Below are 15,776 nucleotides of genomic sequence, written 5' to 3'. Positions count from 1 at the left end.
AGAAGAATTTATTAGCTAGTGAGAGGTGAACCATGTTATTTTAAGATGAAATGAAGAAATTTGTGGAGTTTAGTGCAAGTGAGGATTGATTGGGGGGAGAGCCGTGATGCATGTGAGTCTAGTTGAAGGAAGTAGAGAGAGAGCGAATTTGATTAATTGTGATGAAGTATATACAAACCTATTTCAACATTACTAAAAGTAGCATTGATATTAGCCTTCACATGTGGGATATTTTTGACATTTTTGCTAACTTTTGACTTATTGTAGTTATGTATGCTTTGTTAGTATGCTAGACTAGAGAGTTTCTTTGCTAGATATTCTTCTTCCTTTTCGGATTGCGTTTACTTCACTTTATCATTACTAAGTGGATTTGGACTCTACTGATACTCCAACGATACTTTACTGACATTTACATAATAACATCGTTTTCAACCATTAATTTCTCGAAAATGAACTTGTAAAGCCGCTTTTTAAGAGCAAATTGTGTGTGTCCATGATTGCACTAGAAAAACATGAAGACTTTTACAATGAAGAGGCATGATTTTGGAATAAAAAAAATTAGGACAACTTCTTTAGTGGGCATGATTGGAAGCTAAAATACATAGAAATTTATTATAAACACAACATCATGTCCATTGCTTGAGACTTGAACCATTTTGTTAGGGTTGCTAGACACAATAATACCATATTGTTTACATACTAGGTACAATAATCTAACCATTATCGACAACAATTTATCTTATTGATATGGGTGGGGACATAAAATCAAGAAATATCCAGATAGACAATTCTTTTACATTACTCTTTATCACGATGTCATTGTCTTTTCAGTAAGTTTAGCAAGGTTATAGTCAAATGAAAAAATGTATGCATGATACCCAACACTTCTTGAGTAGAAATTTCAATCTATAGTTATGTATTTGACAACAAATAAAGAGCACTTCTCCAAAGTTTTATATAATAGTCTCAAGAAAAACTTCCAAAATAGGTCTTCACTATCTCAATGTACGTAACTTTACCTACAAATCTATCCAAGGCCTTCCCAGAAGAGATAATTGTTTGTCTATCATTTGCCTAACCTTTAAGACCTTTTTGATTGTTTTTTAATTGTGAGCGTGCCATCATCGTAATATGAAGATGAGTGTGTGCAAGCAAGTTATTCATTCATCATGTAATTATGGTAATAACATACATCATATATCAAAGTTTAAGCAAATAGTCTTTATTTTGGCCAAGTAATTCAAGATGATCCATTAAGTGGATAGTTTTTTTGAAAGACATGGACCCAAAAGAGCTTTCTTTGTACAATTCCTTGCTCTCAAAAAAGTGGAAATGTCATCCTTTGTTCTAGAAATTTATTATGTATCATATAAAAGATGGGAAGAACACCTCTTTTCACTATTTCAAAAAATGAGAATTCACAAGTATATATGTATCTATGATACATTTTAGGGTTAGCTTAACACTTTTATCTATTTACACAAATAGCACTTACAACATGTATGTGTGCATTATCATTTTACATACTACAATTTAATACTTCAACACATTGCTTTAAAGGGGTACAAATGCCATTATTATGATCCAACACATTACCCACCACCTAAGGGGTTGTGCACTCTCAATGGCATGACTTTCTAAAGATTGGGAGTAATCTCAACCGAAATGGAATTCCTTTGAGGAATAGATAGAGGCAAGGATATTGGAAATTGATGACGGTGAGAAAATGGGGGGAGGAGGGAAGGGGAGCATTCAAGAGCTAGTAGTTTGGGGTTGTTGAATTGCAATGGGAACATGACATGGTTGTTGGTGTAGACAAGGACATGTTATTATATATACTTGAACAATTCAACTAAGAGGAACACTATCTTAGAAATATTCAACACAACTATTTACCACAAACCTCATATAATACAAGTAGTTGCTGCAAGGATCAAAGTGAAGCACATAACACTGATACTTTGGAGACCACACGTCTCAAGAAAATCCATAAAGTCTAATCAACAACTTGATTAAACTTTATTATGATAACCGTTATAACATACAACTAGCATAGAATCCAACCTTAGTAGAATACAAGAAGGTTGCATGCAGGAAGCACTTTGATATGTGTTATCATTGTTGTTTAGAGTGGATTATAGCCCAAGTTATTGATCTCAAACATATTTGGATTGATGAACAAATGGTCAATATTTTAACCCAATCGCTTTAAGCAAACAAGCTTGGACAATTTTTGTTAGCGCTTGGGCTACACTGGCTTGATCTACCAAGCTATACCAACTCACCACCAAGATGATGATAAAACATAGTTGAGCTTGAGGGACATATTGAGAGAACAATGCCATTTGGACATTGGGTGTAAACACACATATGGTGGGGCATATGTACGCATTGATAACCACCAACCTTGTCATACATTTTTCGTAATAATGTAACCACCCTTGTCAGATGTAAGAGAAGAAAAGGTGTATTCAATGTAAATGATATCTCATATCTCATCCACTCTCATCATGGCGTGTAGTTGAGAAGGTAGTGACAAGGTAGAGCTATACAAACCAAGCTGCCTCTCTTGTATATAATATTGATTACATGTTAATTATATACATAATTAGTTTTTGATTAAGAATACTCTTGTCATACTAATTCTCCCTCATTTATTGATATTCTAATAGTTTGCTTATTGCAATGTAGGTATAGTTTTCCCAAAAGTATTGCAATGTTTGATAATTTTGATTATTGTTTAGTTGCTAAGGAATTGTGCTAGTGCCTAGCCCTTCTATTAAAAATTGGCTACAAGTAATGGGAGCTTTTCTACACCTGTGGCATGCCCAATCAAGGTGTTTCAATGCTGCCAAGAACACCCCTCCATTTTATACCTCCATCCCTTGAAAAGACAAATTTGAAAGGGCATTACCAATATGTAACTTTTTACGACTTGTCTTATGACAAGTTGAGACTCCCTGGGGCACCAAAAATGTGAGGGTGCAAAGGCCAAGATAGTCCTTGCACCGATTTGAGAACCAAATCACCACAAGTCAAATAAATAGAAGTTTAAATAATGCTCATCTCCAAAACTTATTACAAGCCTTAGAATTGTGAGGCAAAAGGTCTTAAGTTTGACTCTTCATGACTTGGAAAACGAGATGAGAAGATAGAATTTCTTGAGAGGAATATAAAGAGATAAACAACATCCAATTTGGACCATCTCAACCTTAGATAGAAAAGAAAGAGGTCAATGCCAATTCAAATGCAAAATTTTTCAACTTTGTTCTCCTGCCACAAAGCTTGACTTTTCGTGTACAAATACTTGTAGAACTTAGCTAGAAGAACTTCCTCTTTCCCTATAGAATGCATCCTAATCCTTTATGGGCTTGCTCACTCTTCAAAAATACCATAATTCAAGAATCGATAGAAACAACCTCCACTCTTGTTTTCCCATTTTCTTTATGTTCATCACTACCCCTCTTTAAAGTGTGCCATATCTTCTCAATAAATATTATCCCTAAATTACATATATGGCCTTGAACAATGCATTGGATTTCGGTTGAAGCTTGAAGGCATAGGCGTTCAACCAAAATCCGATGCACTGCATCGAATTTCTGTTGAAAGCACCGGGCGTCTCATGTGCAAATATGGATTAGGTTAATGCGTCTAGTGATGAGGCTTGCATAACTAAACCCCTCATTTTTAAACGAGTTCCCTGTCAAGTTAGTGTCAAGAGATTTAACTTTTTGACTTTAGATCGTCAAATTGCAATAGACATGAACAAGTCATGTTGTGGAAGTCTATGTCTCTCCAAATTTGGCAAGACAAACCTAAGAATATTACAAGAAAAATACTTATCACTCAATGGTGAAGAACAAGATACATTTTTTATTTCACATATGCAACTATATCTAGATGACATAATCGTGGCAAATTCAACACATTTTGAATATTACCTTAACACTTTCTACTAAATGTTGTCGAATTGCTTTCAAGATTGCTTTCGTATTCAACAAACGTCTTGTAAAAGGATCGTGGGTGCCATTCGATAAGAATATATGTGGATCTAAGGGTCTGATTGGGTGCCATGCTATTAGGTGGACGAAAATATATTTCTCAAAGCAATACGATGTTATGCCTACAACTGGAAGATTACATTTGTCAGATAACTTTACTCATCATGAGGTGTACCAAGCTTATAACGATGACATGTTGTTAGAAAATGTACATTACATACAATATCAACATTTTAATTGATTATGGAGGTTGCAATTTAATAATGTTGTTATACCTCGTAAGGTTCAGTTTGTGCAAGTCTAAAAAGCATGGCAAAGACTGGGAGAAATGATGAAGAAATAAAGAATTATGAGAATATATTAAAAGAACTTTGTGAAAGTCAAGATTGGAATGGTCAAAAGCTATGCATCACCGACAAAAAGCGTTGCAATCACTGGAGAAGTATATGAGCTTGATTATAGATGGCATGGATCAGAAGAAGACTTGTCTGCCACACTTTCAAAGGTTGCCCAAGGACATTGGTGATGAGTGCCTTGTTCAAATGCATTTAGTAGGTTGCTTGTCATACGGTCAATCAATTAGGCCTCAAGTCTTCTTGACTTATCCTAATATCCACAATGATCCTAATCTTATAATGACAATCATACAAAGAGTGTTACAGACTTGACAATGTATCCTCCCGCCAATTCTATACATGCAACTGGACAACACGGCTAGAGATAACAAAAACCCAACTGTTTTCGGTTATTTGAGCATGCTCGTAGAGAAGGGCATATTTAAGAAGCTTAAGGTGAACTTCTTATTAGTTGGTCATACCCATGATCACATAGATAAGATGTTTAGCAGGTTCTCAAAGAAATTAGTTAGATGTGATGCTTTTACTCTCCCGACTCTATCAAAGTTGATAGTAGAAGCTTATACTCCAAAGCCAGAAGTACAACATTTGAACGAGGAGTACGATTTCAAACGATTTTGCATGGATGGCGATGGGACTAAAAGCATGGTTCTTGCACCTAAGTTTCAACCACGTCTTCCTCATTAAAAAGAGTGAACTACGAGTCAAAACAGGACATTGTTGTATGCCAAACAATACTCATCTAGTTCACAATGGGAGCCACAACATGGTGTTAGGAATATGTCCCTCCAGTGGGAGGAGCCAACTACTCGAAGATAGCCAACAGTTGAGGAGTCAACTTAGAGAGAGTTGATCGAGGTCCAAGACACGATTGGCTAGTCGGGCCAACCGGATGGTTGATGACCATGTTGACTAGTCAGACCGACCCGACAGTCGACGAATGAGTCGGTTGTTTAGTAAGACTATTATTATTATGATTGGATAATAATAATGGCCAAGATTGTAAATAGCTCATTCTGTGTATTAGTATAAATACACCTAGGGCAAACAGAATATAGTATAATGAGATGTGTGTGATCCTTTGTTGTAGAAAAACAGAAAACAGTGGTGAAGAGTGAGAACGTGAAGCGAGAGACTGAGTGAGTGGCACCATAGCTGTGTTCTATAATAGCATACGCCAAGAGCCTTGCACGGCTAATACACTTGGTGTAGAGAGTGTTGTACTCTAATCTCGTCATTGTGTATCCACTATATAGTGAAGCTCCGTTCTCCGTGGTTTTCTCCCGCTTTAGGGTTTCCACATAAAATCCGTGTACACTGTTTTCATTCTGTGTTTCCTAACTATGTATTTAAATGCATTCCTTCTTGTGGATCGACGATTCGTTTCTCTACAAACTGGTATCAGAGCTTGAGGTGCAAGCATGGAAGGAGGTGTGAGTGGCTTCCTAGGAATGATAGTTCTAAACTCTCATAACTATGTAGACTGGAAGATAAAGATGGAGGACCTTCTCATAGTCAAAGATTTGTACGAGCCGATTGACAGAGCAGAAATACCCACGGGGGTATTAGAGCATAAACTTCTTAACAGAAAGGCGGTGGCCACCATTTGACAATGCGTAGATGTAAGTGTCCTTCAGCATGTGGCGAATGTCACAAATGCCCATGAGATGTGGCAGAAGCTGTTAGGTCTATATGAGAGGAAAAACGTCCTCAATAAAACCTCACTGATGAGAAAGATCGTACGACTGAAATACAGAGATAGTGAGAGTATCGTCGAACACATCAACACATTCATGGGGTATGTAAATAAACTTGCTGCAACCAAATTTCCCCTTAATGATGTTATGTAGGCCATCTTGCTGATGTGCACACTACTGGATAGCTTGGAGAACCATATGGTTACTCTCAACACCTCCTGTCATGAAGAGAACTTGTCTTTACAAGCAGTGAAGACAAGCATCCTGAATGAGGAAGCGAGAAGGAAGGACAAGGGTGTCCTAGTTCAGTCGGAGTCAAATTTGACTCAACACATCGGTAGAGGAAGGAACCGACAAAGAAGTCAACCAAGGAGAGAAAAGTCTCAAGCCAGGTTGAAGTCCAGAAGAAAGCTCGTGTGCTTTTGTGGAAAGCCTGGACATTTCCAGAAAGACTACCGACACCTTAAGAGGGAAAAGAGTGTTGGTAATGATGTTGAACCCAGGAAGATTCCTGATGAAAAGGGCACTTCAGCCATTTCTACGAACAATGAAGAACTTCTGTTCATCTGTGAACAGACAAGTGCAAACCTAGTGAGTGAGGAATGCACTTGGGTGATAGACTCCGATGCATCTTTCCATAGAACTCCGTCGAGAGAGTATTTCTCGACTTACATAGCTGGGGATCAAGGCTATGTAAAGATGGGTGACAATGGGGAGTGCAAGATAGCTAGAGTCGGAAGTGTCTGCCTAACGACGTCAACAAGGTGTCAGTTAACTCTGAAGGATGTTCGACATGTCCCCGATATCAGATTGAATCTGATATCGACTAGAAGACTAGACAATGAAGGCTACAATGGTAGTTTTCCGAATGGCAAGTGGAAGTTCTGCCGAGGAAATCTTATAGTGGCCCGAGCACAGAAGCAAGGCACATTGTATATGATGCAAGCCCGACTGTGCAAGTCGGAAGTGAATGTGGTAGCCAACTCGGTAGGACAGATATGACATAAGAGGCTAGGCCACATGAGTGAGAAGGGACTGCATATGTTGGCCGACCAGAAGCTTCTACCAAAAGTAAACGGAGTGCACATGGAGAAGTGCGTCGACTACTTAGTCGGAAAGCAAAATAGAGCAACATTCCACACACGGCCACCAAGAAGAAGAGAAGTTGCACTAGAACTGGTACACACGGATGTGTGCTATGTAGATGCTCCGTCACACCGAGGCGAACAGTACTTTGTGACCTTCATCGATGACTACAATCGGAAGTTGTGGGCTTTTGTACTAAAGTCAAAAGATCAAGTTATGTCGTTCTTCAAGGAGTTCTAGGCAAGAGCCGAATGGGAGTCGGGTTGGAAGTTTAAGGTTGTCCGAACCGACAAGGGTGGCGAATATAAAGGGCAGTTCGAGGAATATTGCAAGGCCCAAGGTATTCAAATTGAATACACAATACCGAAGACCGTTGAGTTGAACGCGCTTGGAGAGAGGATGAACCAGACAATCATGGAGTGAGTAAGGAGCATGTTGTCGCATGGTAAATTGCCGAAAATATACTGGGTTGAGGTGATGCACACAACTATTTATTTGATCAACAGGTCCCCCTCAGTACCGTTGTCGTGAAGTACGAAAGCTTCACATTAAAAGTCTACAATAAGATAAATATGTAATGAAAATAAAATAAACCTTTATAATGTTAATAAGATACTATGATAATATTATACATTATATGTAGAGACAAAAAAAATAAATCTATTATATTACATGAGCAAAAGAGGACTTGAACTAATAAACCCTACCTTATGACACTCAAAGTGTTACCATTTAGCCTATACTAATAATTTACAAAATAATATATGATTTGAAGTAGTATTTTATAGTCTAAACCATGTAATATAATACATGCACAAAATTACATGGGCAAAAGAGGACTTGAACCAACAACCTCAACCTTATGGCATTCACACCTTCCCATTTAGCCTATACTCATAATGTAAGTAAATATATGTCTTGTTTTCATTTTAACTAGTATTATATGGTTTAAACCATCAAACGTGCCTCTCTGCATGTGCGCCACATGGCCCACATGTAGAACCATCTCTTCCCTATAAAAGGAGAAGGAAGTATAGACAAAGGGGAACCAAGAAATAAGAGGGAAATGATTATATTGGATCTAGAGAAAGATATATTGTAATAGAGAAAGAGAGAGAGAGAAAGGCTGTTAAAAGAGAAAAGAAGAACTAGCTTGGTGGTAGTGGTCCTCAACTCGCAACGGAAGGGCGGCAGTTCGAATCTTATACTTGTCGAGAGATTGAAGGGAAGACTATGGTCTACCATCAAGAAAGAGAAGAGCGATTACCTTGTGAGACAAAGCTCGAAGGATTAACGATGCTCACAATTATTTTGTAACTCATTCATCAAATAATTATAAGTTTCTTTCATTCCTTCTAATATCATTCAATATCCTATCTTGTCATATCTTGTTGATCTCTATTTACTCTATCTCTACTCTTTCGTCTCTTCCATCCATAATCCCAGTGATTCCTTCCTCACTTTCACGATATCTTTTGTCTACGCAACGCTACGCTTCTAGGCAAGCCACGCCACGACACCGTTGAAAGGCGATGTCCCACAGAGGGTGTGGATAGGAAAGGATGTCTCCTACCGCCACCTGAGGGTGTTCGGATGCCTAGTGTACAGAGGATCAGAGGTCAAAGCCCGATAGTAAGTCGAAACCATGCATATTCATGGGATACTTGGAAGATAAGTTTGGCTATAGGCTATGGGACCTAGTCGACAAGAAGGTAGTGAGGAGTTGGGATGTAGTCTTCTTGGAAGACAAGATGATAGAGGACTAGAAGCAACAGAAGTCGGAATTGACTATCCAGTCAACCCTTACTACTATCGATTTGAGCCCAAGTGAACCAACATAGTCGACTGTTCAGAGACAGCAAGTCGGCACAGCCGAATCCGAGTCGGTTGACTCGGAGAGACCGATCGACTATGAATTTGAGTCGGTAGAGCTATTAAGATCAATCGAGGAATACGAGTTGGAGTCGTCCAACCTTCAGAAGCCAATCGACATATATGAACCCGACCAAAGAGGAGAGTCGGCAGAGACACCCGAATGAGAGCCGACAACGAGTGGATGGAGATACCCACTCAGAGAAAGGAGAGGACCGACGACATATGCCAGTCAATACATTCTCTTGGCTGATGAAGGTGAACCCGAGTGCTACGATGAAGCCATTGCTGACAAACACAAAGAGAAATGGCTGAACGCAATGCAAGATGAGATGGACTCTCTGCACAAGAATTATACCTACGACCTGGTAGATTTGCCGAAAGGTAAGAGAGCACTCAGGAATAAATGGGTCTAAAAGGTGAAGACTGGAGAAGTTGACAGTGCACCAAGGTGAAGACTGCCGAAAGCCCGCTTTGTGGTGAAGGGTTTCCAATAGAAAAAGGGCGTCGACTTTGACGAAATGTTTGCTCCATTCGTGAAGATGACATCCATTAGAACTGTTCTGAGCATAGCTGCCAGTATGGATCTAGGTGGGTCTTCATTCGTGACTCTAGTTCCTTTTTCCGGATGCTTAGCCTATTCTTGCATCTCGTTGATGTTTCGTTGATTAGCATGCAGTATCCACTCCGTAGCTTGTTTGCGGATCTTCTTGCGTCTCCCAATTCGGAAGCTTTTCCTTTTGACCGAGTCGTGACTTGTTGTACATCCGTAACTTCAGTGATCATCGTATTTATTGTTGGTTGTTTCTCTTTACTCTTCACTGGGTATTGACTGTAATGCCCTTCTTGCCGATAGTAATAGCAGTATATCTTCTGGCCCCCGCTTGATTCTCCTTTTTCTTCGCTTGCCGGTGGAATACGGGGAGCCATCTAATTGGCCTCCTCCGGTCTTCGTTGCTCTGGCTATGGAACAATATGATCCCTATCCAGATCATTGTTGTCGTAATGGTCGACTTCGTATTCATGCATCTTACCTTTGCCTTTGTCCAATTTCAAACCTGGTCGCGATGTGCTTTGGTCGCGTGAAGGCTCATGTGGTCCACTGAGCTTAGTAGAGCTTGGACTATCCTTTGGTAGAGTACTTGGCCAAATATCATCATTCGAGTTGACGTGCAACTCTTCCTTGGTCTGGTTGGATGGACCCGAATCGGGCTCAGACCATGATGCCGATTCGTCGAAAACTATGTCCCGACTTACACGAACCGCTAGGTCGAGGGGTTAAAGCACTTGTGTCCCTTTTTCTCGGACGAGTATCCTATGAGGATACATTTCTCCGACTTCATGTTGAGCTTTTTTGGTTTTTTGTTCATGATGTGTACATCCGCAATGCTTCCACTTGAGGTGTGAAAGGATCGACTTCCTTCCAACAAAGATCTTGTATGGAGTTAACTCATGTACTCCATTAGTGGTGCATCGATCCATGAGCTTTTGGAAGTGGGAGATCACTTCTCTCTTCTTCTTCATCGGGAAAATCGACGTGTAGTGGGAGTGGTCGTCGATGAAGGTGACGTAGTACCATCATCCTCCGATCTTCGGCATTTGAGTCGGTCCCCATACATTCGAGTGGATCATGTTGAGGATGCCTTTGCTTATGTAGCCCTCCTTCGGGAATGTGAGTCGATGTTGTTTGCCGAGTTGACATGCTTTGCACACTTGGTCGACTCGTTTCAAGTGCAAGGCCCGCTTGGCCGACTCAGACTTTGTCTTTGAAGGTCCGTCTTCGTTCAGTCTAGAGTCGGATTCACTCCGATCCGACTCGTCTTTGCCGGTGTCATATTCTAGCATCTTCCTCTTCCCCTTCTCTTTGCGCGAAGTTGGACTATCCGGTTGTTCGGATTCTGGGATGCTTCCCTCTCTTCTGGATTCCACCGGATCATTGACAACAATCGGCTCGGGCTCGGGTGGAGAGAAGTACCAAGATGTTGATTCATCAAAAATGACATCTCGGCTGACTTGAACCTCTTTCGATTGGGGGTTATAACACTTATAACTCTTCTGTTCATCTGAGTAGCCAACTAGAATGCACTTTTCGGCTTTTGTGTCTAACTTCCTCCGTTTTTCCTTCGGCACATGCACATATGCAATGTTACCGAACACTCGAAGATGTGCCAAATTCAGCTTCTGCTCGAAGTCACAGCTCGCGCGGTGACACCTTTGTCCCTGAGGCTGATATCCGATTCTGGATGTAGACGGTTGTCCGAATGGCTTAAACCCAATAAAACTTGGGCATGCTTTTCTCCTCAAGCATCGCCCTTGCCGCTTCTACCAGCGTCTTATTCCGACGCTCGGCCAAACCATTCTGCTTCGATGTGTATCTGCAAGAGAATTCCCACCGGATTCCCTTCATCTACAGATAGCTCATGAACTGGCCGGAAAAGTACTCTTTTCCACCATCCGATCTCAGACACTTGAACTGATCTTGCGTTCGACAAGGTTCTTCAAATCCTGGAAGCACGAGAAGACTTCGTTTTTCTTCTCGATTAGATAGATCCAAGTGTGACGGGTGAAATCGTCGATGAAGGAGATGAAATACCGACTCCCACCGATGCTCACGTTCTGTGCTGGTCCCTAGACATTCGAATGGATGAGATAAAGCCGATTCCGGTAGAGTCCCTAATGGATCGAGAATTTGCATTGAATTCCCTCCTTCTGTAGATAACTCGAGAACTGGTTGGAGAAGTACTCCTTCACGCGATTGGACCTTACGCACTAGATCTTTCACCCAGTTTCCCTTTCTGCAAGGCTCTTCACCTTCAGGAAACACGCGAAGACTTCGCTCTTTTTCGCGATCGAGAACGCCCAAGTGTGCCGAGTGAAGTCATCGATGAAGGTTACGAAGTAACGGCTTCGGAATCCCCTGATGCTCACATTCTGTGCCGTTCCCCATACATCTGAATGGATCACATAGAGCGGATTTCGACTCCAATTACGCTCGTTGGGGAATGGAAGTCGGTGTTGCTTCCCGAGCTGGCAGGCTTCGCAGACTTGGCCGTTCCGGCCACTAAATTTTGGCAATCTGAAAATAATGTTCTGCGTCTGCATTTCACGAAGCCGCAGGAAGTTAACATGGCCGAACCACTTGTGCCATAGGTCAATGCCCGACCCGACCTTATATCCTTTCACGAACAACGCGGTTCCGACTTCATTGGTGTTGAGGATGAACATCCTCCCTTCTCAACACCCTTGCGCAATGACTTTGCCCTATTCTTCAATGTAGCAACCGAGATGTGTGAATCGAACTTGCATCCCCTAGTCGATGATCTGTCTAACTGACACCGGGTTCTTGGTTATTGTCGGTACGTGTAGCACGTTCATGAGTTTCCCTTCCTGCCCAACATGTCTCAGGGTAACTTCTCTGACATGTTCGATGGTATGTGGAGTGTCGTCTCTAGTTTCAACCACTCCTTGTTTTTTTGGTTTCTCCAAGTACGAGAACCATTCCTCGTGACTCGTCATATGATTTGACACTCTGGAGTCAACATACCACACCTCGTTCGGTTTTGAGGTGTTCACCACCATCAAATTGGCCTTGTGCTTCATTACAAAGGTTGGGCCTGATCCATTTTCAGATCGTTCGGAACCTTCGACGTAGTGCGATCGTTGCCGATTTCCTTGTTCGGTCCGCCCGGATTCGGATGCGGTTTTCTTCGAATTGTTGCATTTCTTCCAGCAGTCACTCTCCTTGTGGCCTTTCTTGCCATAGTACCAGCATTCTGCGGCGGGTTTTCCTTGCTAGTTTCCGGCGCCGCCTCGACTTCCCCTGCTTCTAGAGGGTCCGGAACTACTGTTGGCATTACGACCATGCCTTCCATCTTGCTCCTGTCGGCCGCCTCCATTGCACGCCGACTCGCCTTGTCTGCCACGACCACGAGACCTATCTTCCTCCGTGTACAACATCTTGTTGTCGGCGTGCGTACTTGTTGACGCACCCACGTGGTTCTCTACTAGAGCATAGACTGTAAGTCGAAAAACGATCGTGTATTCTCCCTCGTACAGACCGCAGTTCGGAAAGCTCCGAACTTCGACGTTAACCTTCTGAGGCAGACCTGCACCATTTCGTCCTCCTCGACGTTGTCGTGCCTTTCGGCTCCGGATCGTTGCGTGAGTCGGGTGGGAACCACAGAGGTCTTGGACTAGGAGAAAAAAGTTCGTGAGATAGAGATTAATTATGAGTAAATAGCAAAGAGAAAGATAAGAAACTCGTGAATCACACGAGTATACTATATTAATTGGTACTTAGGGTGTTAAGAGAGAAGTAGACGTATAAATCGTGAATCCCACGAATAATTTTTGTATTGATTAATTCTTAATCCAAAAAATCAACAACCTTTTACATATTTCTCTCCTCCTTATATAAGGAAGGAAGAGCTAAGCATGGCTTCATGCTTTTTTTTTTACAAAAAGTGTTCATGTGATGCTTTTTTTATTTCCTAAGTATAGGGCTCATGCACGCTAGATGTGCATGAGTTATTTTTAGTGTCTCGTCTTTTTCATATATTAAAAAAAATACACGATTTACCTTTTAATAAAGGTATGCATAAATAAAGGTCTTATACGTATTAAATCTATATTTAGAACACTTAGGATAAGTTAATGTAATGGTAAGGTTGGAGTTTGTCAACGTGGAGGTGCAGAGTTCGAATCACGCCTTGCGCAGTAGTGAGTATTTCCTTCTTTTTTACATTTATGTCTCTTTATCCGGCTCTTCCTTGCCGGTATGCCGTTTTTCCTCCTTGCCGGTATGCCGTTTTTCCTCCTTCCCGGTATGCCGTTTTCCTCCTTCCCGGTATGCCGTTTTTCCTCCTTCCCGGTATGCCGTTTTCCTCCTTGCCGGTATGCCGTTTTCTTCCGGTTCTCACCGAGCACTCCATTCTCTATCCGGAGGGACAAAAATATAATTTCCACATAGTGTGCAACCTACACTACGACACTCGCCCCCTCCAAACCCGCACATCCTCCGGTATGTGCCGAAGTTCTTGATTCTTCGTATCCGTCTTCATCCGAAGCTTCCTCCGATTCTCCCCTTATGTCGACTATGAGTTGTAATCCACTTTCTTTGCTTCCCGCATCATTGTGGTCTTCGTCCGATTGCTCCTCGTTGTCGGCCTCGACTTGGATCACATAAGGTTTGTCGTCGGTCCGCTTCTTGAAAATCTTCACCCGCTTCCCGGCTATAGGCACTCGTAGTATTGTTCCATCCAACTCGGACAGTCGGTACGTCCCGTTGTCGAAGACCTTCCGAACCTCGTACGGCCCGAACCACCTTTTCGCGAATTTCCGCATCGTTGTATGTTGATGGTCCAAGCTACTATCATAGACGATCACCCAATCTCCTTCTTCAATCCTCCTCGGTCGTAGTCGGTGCTTTGTGTCGAACCGGCTTTTGTTCCGGAACCGTGCTTCTTGTTGTCGGCGTGACGCTTCCGCTACATCTTTCGGTCTTCCCTCCAGTTGTCGTATCCGGACCGCTAGTAGTTCTTCCCGGCTCATCTCTTCCTTCCACGGTAGTATTGTCCAAGTCGCGATTGCGGTTTCCGTTGGCATTACCGGTGCTTGTCCGGTCATGAGTTCTGCCGGCATGTAACCGGTCACGGAGCTATGCGTCGTCCGATCCGCCCATAGTGCATATGGAAGCATTTGTGGCCAATCCTTCACCCTTCCGTCGCATGCCTTCGCAAGTGCTTTCACGATCGGACTATGTCCTCGTTCGATCTTCCCGTTGGCCTCCGGATTGTAGGCCGTTGTCAACGTTAACCGAACTCCATGTTTGGCGAAGAATCCCCTAGCTTTGTCCGAGTCGAGTTCTCCCCGGTCCGCAATCACTTGTCCTACGCAGCCGTACCTACAAAACACTTCTTCCAAAAGAAATTGGCACACCGCGGCACACGTTTTCCTCCGAAGCGCTCGACCTTCAACTTGGTTTGTGAGATCTTCTCGAGCTAACACCAAGTATTTCTTTTGTCCAATCCCGGTCGGCATAGCTACAATGTCGACCATCCACTTGAAGTTGATTGTCGGTGAGAATGTCGGATGCAGCTCATCTCGGTGTCGGACCCCGGAGTAGACTTGACATTTCTCGCAGCTTTCTGTGAACTCCGCGACATCTTTATACATGTTCTTCCACCAATATCTTTGCTTGATTTTCACAAAAGTTGCCCATGTTCCTCGATGTCCAGCCCAATCGGATTCGTGGAACTCGGACATTATCCGGTTTCGTTGCTCTTCCGTCCCGACTACTCGAAGTGGTATCCCATCCGGTCTTTTCGGCGTCCTCCATATCAAACTGTTTTCCAAGAAGAACTTTTGGACTTGCCTCTTCTTCCTTCGGATCTCGGCTCTCCTTTCTTTATCATTGGTTGAATCCTCGACCTCTTGTAGCATCTTCCCGATCATCAAGGTTTCCCCCTCGTATTCTTCTTCCCGGAATTCTCGGATCACGTTCACTCGGCATATGTGTTCTGACGTGAAGTAGTCTTCGGAAACTTCTTCATTATCTGATTCGGTTATGTCGTCTTCAAACCGCGCCCTCGATAACATGTCCGCTACCGCGTTGTCCTTCCCCGAGATGTGTCGAACCTCCGGATTAAGTGACTTGACATATGCAATCCACCTTAGCATAGCCACATCCGGTATCGTACAACACCGCATCATCCCGAGTATCGGAAGACAATCCGTCTCGATCACCACTTCAGCTCCGATCAAAT

The sequence above is a fragment of the Azolla caroliniana genome, unplaced genomic scaffold, assembly GCF_043228905.1.
Source record: "Azolla caroliniana isolate FFs.n. ecotype wild unplaced genomic scaffold, voAzoCaro1.0.p SCAF_12, whole genome shotgun sequence".
Taxonomy (NCBI): Eukaryota; Viridiplantae; Streptophyta; class Polypodiopsida; order Salviniales; family Salviniaceae; genus Azolla; species Azolla caroliniana.
The sequence above is the reverse complement of the archived record's forward strand: the minus strand, read 5'-3'. Positions refer to the sequence as shown.